This window comes from Solanum dulcamara, chromosome 11 (assembly GCF_947179165.1).
Source record: "Solanum dulcamara chromosome 11, daSolDulc1.2, whole genome shotgun sequence".
NCBI classification, from domain to species: domain Eukaryota; kingdom Viridiplantae; phylum Streptophyta; class Magnoliopsida; order Solanales; family Solanaceae; genus Solanum; species Solanum dulcamara.
Window position 1 is genome coordinate 27,710,612 of NC_077247.1, and position 7,019 is coordinate 27,717,630.

General features: G+C 38.2%; 1 non-coding gene across 1 annotated transcript; it reads right to left on the reverse strand.

The window, feature by feature from the left end:
- Positions 1 to 615: 615 nt before the first annotated feature.
- On the reverse strand, positions 616 to 722 carry LOC129875364 (small nucleolar RNA R71). Its single transcript, XR_008763161.1, has one exon. It is a non-coding gene; the product is annotated as a small nucleolar RNA R71 (small nucleolar RNA).
- Positions 723 to 7,019: the final 6,297 nt, after the last annotated feature.

Sequence of the window (7,019 nt, forward strand, 5' to 3'; positions counted from 1 at the left end):
TGGCAATTTTTTATTTTGAATGTTTCTTAGTTGTTTGTATTAGTTTTAATTACTTGATCTTAGCCGTGATTTCTTGCAGGGGAATTTTCAAAAGAACATTGGAAAGAAGTGGGAACATTGTAGAGTCGCTAATCGAGCCGGAGAGATTTCTACATCTGCAAAGGAGGAGAGTGACTCCTCTATACCCTGTACCACAGGTCAATCTGGGTGATAATAACGAAGTGCCGGTAGAGGTCCCTATAAATATGGCAGCTAGGATAGTACGTGATTTAGCAATCCTACTCACAGCAAATGTCACCTACAACATTCATAAACCGCCAGTTGGAGGAGATTTATAATGAAACAGTACATGGTGCAGCTATTGCACATTAATGGATAGTTCATGAGGTTGCCTTATGAAGATCCCCAATTCCACATCCTGAACTTTTTGGAAATCAGTGACACTTAAACACCAACTGGAGTGTCTCCTGATTACATAAGTCTGACCTTATTTCTATTTTCGCTATTGGGAGAGGTAAGAGGTGGTTGAAGTAAGAACCACCCAATTCCGTTATTACATAGAATGATTTGGCTCGTAAATTCTTAATTAGGTTCTTTTCTTTGGGGAAGACAACAAAGCTAAGAGCCGAAATTCTAAGATTTAAACAAAAGTCGGGTGAAAATTTATATCAAGCCTGGGACAGGTTGAAATCTCTGCTTATTAGTTGTCCTCACCATTACTAAGCTAACGAGTTGTTGTTCCATACCTTTATTGAAGGAATGGAACCTAAAACCAAAAGTATTTTTGATTCAACTGTAGGAGGATTGGCTTTGGAGAAGACATATGACGAGATCTACACATTGCTGAGCCACATATCTCAAGGAAATCCAGAATGGAATGGAGGAAACTATAGGCTTGTCATCCAAAAACAGGCAGGGATGGTTGAAGTTGATGCTGTGACAACTTTGACAGCTCAGATTGTAGCAATGCAAAATATGATATCCACTCACTTTAGCAATTTAGGTTTGGGGCAGCAATAGGCTCCAATAAATATAGTTCAGCAGTAGCAAATGGGGTGTTAAGTGTGTGTCAGTAGTGAACACACGTTAGAATACTGTGGTGCAAATCCTTAATCGATAAATTTTGTAAGGACCGCATAGAGGGGTGGAGGCCAAACAAATTATGGCAATACTTATAACCCAGTTGGAGGAACCATCCAAACTTATCTTGAGATGGAAACCAATAGAACTGGAACTAAGGCGAGGGTCAATATAGGTAGGCAATTAGAGGAGGAGGCCAGCACTACAATCATCAAGGAAAGAATAACCAACAATCAAGTAGAGCAGGGAATATGATCGTGGATGACATGCTTAAGAAACTCATGGCTGACCAAGCTAAGTTAGCTATAAATTTTTGTCAGTATAAAATCACTACTCATAATTTAGAGAAGCAGGTGGGACAACTAGCAAGTGCTCAAAATTCTCACCCATAAGGTGGTTTACCAGGTAACACTGACCCAAAATCCAAGCAAGTAAATATTGTGAGCACACGAAGTGGACTCTCACTAGCGGATCTAGCTACAAAACAAAGGTAATAAAGGATAAGGTAAAGATGAAGAGGTTGAAGCTGGTGAACCAAGCTTACCACAGAAGGAGAAAGAGCCAAAGACAAAACCATCTCCCCCATTCCCATAAAAATTTAAAAAGAAGAAGGAGGAAGAATTTTTTGAAAAATTTATAGATATGCTTAAGCAGGTGCAAATTAACTTACCTTGGATTGATGTGTTGTAGGGTATCCCCAAACATGTCAAGTTTGTCAAAGATATTGTGGCCAACAAGAGTAAGTTAGCTGAGTATGAAATAGTTGCACTCACCGAAGAGTGTAGTTCAAGAATCTTGAACAAAGTAAAGCTACCTGCTAAGCAGAAAGATCTAGGTAGTTTCACGGTACATGTAACCATTGGTAAGTGCAGTAATGCAAGAGGTCTCTGTGATCTAGGTGCAAGTATAAACTTGATGCCTAAACCAACCACCATTTTGTTACAATTGGCTAATTGTTCTGTAGCTAGACCTGAAGGTATTATTAAGGATGTGTTAGTTCAAGTAGGATCTCTCATCTTTTCTGTTGATTTTGTTATATTAGATTTTGAGCCTAATCTAGAGGTGCCATTAATCTTGGGATGTCCGTTCTAAGAAATAGGAGGTGTACTCATTGATGTAGCTACATGTAGGTTAACTATGAGAGCATATGACAAAGTTGAGGTGTTTGATGTGTATCAGGCACTGAAATTGCCTATAGTCTATGAAGAATTATCTGCTATAACTGCCATTGATGAGGAAGTGGTAGCTCAGTACATTTTAGGAAAAGACCCTTTATAGAGAGTGTTGATGGGTCAAGATATTGAGGGTGCCATGGAAGCTAAAGAGCTAGCTAGTGTGCTTGACATTCCAAATTTTAGTGTGTGGAAAAAAATGTGGAGCCATTAAATAGACAACTGGGTCCTTGACCCAAGCCATCTCTAGAAGAAACTCCTAACTTGGAGTTAAAGCCGCTTCCAGCCTATCTATGGTATGCTTTTTTTGGTGTCGATAATACTTTACTCATAATTCTATAATCGTCTTTGTCTAATATGCAGGTTACAAAAGAACTTAAAGTTTTAAAAAGGCACACAAAGGCAATCAGGTGGCAAATGGCTGATCTTCATGGAATTAGCCCAGCTTTGTGCATGCACAGAATTTTTATGGAAGACAGACATAAAGCTAGTGCATAGCCACAGTGCAAGTTGAACCCTATCATGAAAGAGGCAGTGAAGAAAGATATAATTAAATGGCTAGATGCAAGTATAATTTATCCTATCTCGGATAGCAAGTGGGTAAGCCAGTTTAGTGTGTACCTAAGAAAGGGGGAATGACTGTGGTGACCAATTAGAGAAATGAGTTAATCCTCACCAAAACAGTGACTGGATGACGTATTTGCATGGATTACATAAAGCTAAATGATGCTAGAAGGAAAGATCATTACCCAGTGCTATTTAATGACTAAATGCTTGACAGGTTAGCAGGCCAAGATTACTATTGCTTCCTAGATGGATACTTTGGCTAAAACCAAATTACCATTGCACCAGAGGATCCATGAAAGACAACTTTCACAAGCCCTTATGGAATGTATGCATTCAAGTGTATGCAATTTGGTCTTTGCAATGCTCCGACCACTTTCTAGAGGTGCATGATGGCTATCTTCCATGATATGATGGAAAAGTTTGTAGAAATATTTATAAATGACTTTTCAGTATTTGGAGAGTCTTTTGATTTGTATTTGAACAAAGAAGGTATTAGCGAGGTGTGAGGAAACAAACCTCATCCTAATCTAGGAAAAATATCACTTCTTGGTAAAGAAATGTATTGTATTGGGGCACAAAGTTTCTAAAGATGGTCTAGAGGTAGACAAAGCTAAAATTGAAGTAATTAAGAAGCTCCCACCACCTGCGTTAATAAAAGGTGTCCGCAGTTTCCTAGGGCATGCTGGATTCTACTGGCGATTCATTAAGGATTTTTCAAAGATGGCTAGACCCATGTTGTAACATCCCCTAAAAACGTTGTATACGATGTTTCAATTCTCGCCTAAAAATGATACAGCCTTTGTATTTTGGGCATAACCTTTTATAGGATTGTCCAAATTAGGTGATTCAAATTTTTGAGTAACCACAAGATCATTAACTACAACTTTTGTGAAGACCATAATTTACGTTTCGGAGGTTAAGTAGGTCAAATAAATTAATTATTGTAAGATAGTGTGCTGTGATGAAATGGAGTATTTGTAGAAGAAAATTCATATCTCACTGTAGGATGCTCAAAATTAGTTGATTCTTGAACAACATGAAACTAGACTTCTATATCTACAATTCTTATGAATACACCAAATCCTAATAAGGAATTTATCTTATTCAAAAGTAGCTCTGAAAAAGAGTATTCTGTCAAAGATAACTCATTTCACCTACCATGAAAAGATCTAGATACATTTGACATCACTCATGACATAAATTGTCCTCCAATTAACATCATCCATGACATCATAATTTTCTATTAAATTTTCATATTTTTCTTTATAATTATTTTATTTATTGTTAGGTCCCTCTTTCTCACCTATAAATACCCACCTTATTTCCTCATTTTATTCATCAAGCTTTCTCAAGCAAGTCTTCTCTCTATACACTTCTTTACACATTCTCAAATATAGTTTTAGTTCTTAGTAGTGAAGAAATACTATTCTGGTGATTCATATACTCCGGCTAGTACACAAAACGTTCTGACGAGAAGAAAAGCTAGGACTCAAGAGTGTTCATTAAGTCTTTCGGTTCCAACTAAAGCTTCGGATTCTAGGTATGTAAGGCTTCAATGAGAGTATTCCTTCTACTCTCATGTCTAAATTATTTTGATTATATGATAAATTATATTTATTTTCTTTAAGCTTTACTCTAAGTTATGTGGGTGTTTATCCATGGGTTCTTTCATACATGTATTTCAAAACTCTTTCAACTAAATCTCTTAATTTCAACTAAAATAGACCAAATGAATGTTTGTGAAAGCAATATCTATGATCAAAAAGGAGTCTTATGAAATGAAAGAATGATAAAATGATATGAATGATGTATTTTTTTTGCAATAAGGACAATTCTTGCATATTTGAATTATCAAATGTTTTAATGAGCTATTCTACCGAATATGATGTTTGAATTCTCAAGTTATATGCTATGAATATTTTGAAGTATTAAACTATTCCGTGGGATTGACTTAGCATCGAATGGGGCATTGAGGTGGGATTCGGTAAGGGAATCCTAGTAGCAACCCCTTGTCTCATTAACTATGTGCCAACATAGGAGCCCTTGTAGGCTTAGGCTAATGGATCCATAAATAGACCTTAAAGTTAAAGTTAAAGAAATGAATGAAGTTGACGGAGTTCTACCTGGCAAGTAGTCTCCCCGGCCAACGTAGGGGGTTATGTTGGATTAGCTTGCATGGTCTTAAATATCGGTTATGGTTATTTTCCCACAAAATAAATATTTTAAAGGATATCTATATGATTTTTATGCATGCATTACATTATGTTCCATATTACATAAATATTATAATTTTTCCTCAATGTTCATGCATCCTTACATACATAGTACATTCAAAGTACTAACACATACTCTTTTGCCTACATGATATCACCATGTAGGGACCAGTGCTCCTCCTCATTCTCCTCCACGTGGCTAGTTGAGATTTCGTTGAAGACTACTTTTGGTGAGTTCCCATGTTCCAGAAAAAATACTCCTTTATCTTTCTAGCTTATGATATGTTAAGATATTTTACTATGGCATTTCTTCTATTATGATTGAGGGTGAGCTAGGGACTTGTCTTAGCCCCGTTAAATCTAATAGTTAGAGGTATTGTTGGACATATGTAAGTTAAAGATTTACTATTATGATTTCCGCTTATTTATTTATCATCATTACCTATGAAAGGCTAAAAGAATGCTAAGAGGCTTGTTTGAGGTACTTTTGGGTTCCTCATTCGCCATGTCACGTCTAGGCCCTAGGCTTGGGTCATGAAAAACTTGGTATCAGAGCCCGAGATTTTAAATGGTCCTTGGAGTCCAACATACCACGTCGAATAGGGTCTTGTTCATGGTTGTGAAGCGCGCCACAATTATGAAGAGGAGACTATGAGGCGTTTAGGAAAATTTTCACTTCTTTCAAATTCATGTCGTGTCTTAGAGTGTCCTAAGCTTTCCTTTAACTAATGACCCATTTTTTGTTCTCTAGATAATGACTCAAGGAAGAGCACCTCGAATAGCAAGGGTTGACGATGAGGACCAAACTCCTCCGATTCCTAATGCCCAACATCATGAGGACGGGGTAACCCATGCCGAGTTTCGTAGTGCTATTACTTTGTTAGCTCAAGTCGTAGCTAACCCAGGGAATCTAGGTGTTCCTCCTCCCCAAATGCAAAATCCATCCTCTAGGATTCGGGATTTCCAAAGGATGAATCCGCCCGAGTTCGATGGTTCTAAACTAGATGAGGACCCTATGGAGTTCATTAATGAGGTGTATCGGATTGTGGCTATCATGGGTGTGCCACCAAATGAGAAGGCTGAGCTAGTGTTCTATCAACTTAAAGGTATGGATCGAGTGTGGTATGAACAATGGCTTATTGAGAGAGATGAAGAAATAGGGTCGATAGGATGGGAAGAGTTCAAAGGTGCCTTCCTAGACTGCCTCTTCCCATTAGAGCTAAGGGAGGCCAAAATACAAGAGTTCATCAACCTCCGTCAAGGGAGTATGAGCGTGAGGGAGTATGCTCTCAAATTCACTAAGTTGTCCAAGTATGCTCCCTTCATGGTCTCTGACCCAAGAGCTAGGATGAGCAAGTTTATTTCCAGTGTCTCAATCTTGGTGTCCAAGAAGTGCAAAACAACCATGTTGGTCAAAGAGATGGATATCTCTCGGTTAATGACTTATGCAGAACAAATTGAAGAAGAGAAGCTTAGAGAGAGATCAAGGGGTTCAAAAAGGCTAGAGTTGATAGTGGAGGGTTTAACCCTCAAAGGTCCGATTATGGTAACAATGGCAAAGTCCAAGGTGGACAATGATTTATGGGATAAGGTTCCACCAATACTTCTCCTCCAAGGTTCAACAAGGACAAGAGTGGTAAACCAATGATTCCAAGAGAGAATATTGCTACTCAAACTTTCCCCACTTGCAAGAAGTGTGGAAGGACTCACAAAGGGGAATGCTTAGCTGGCTCCAATGCATGCTTTAAGTGTGGCAAGCTGGGCCACCATGCTAAGGATTGTAGAGATGGTGGTGGTAGGACTCAAGGCCAAATTGCTCTTGGTCAATAAGTCCAAGGAGGTGTCCAATGCACCAACCGCTTTTACGCCTTGCATGGGAGATAAGAGGTTGAGGATGCACCCAATGTCATTACCGGTATGTTAAAGGTCTTTTCTTTTGATGTATATGCACTATTAGATCCGGGTGTAAATTTATCTTTTGTTACTC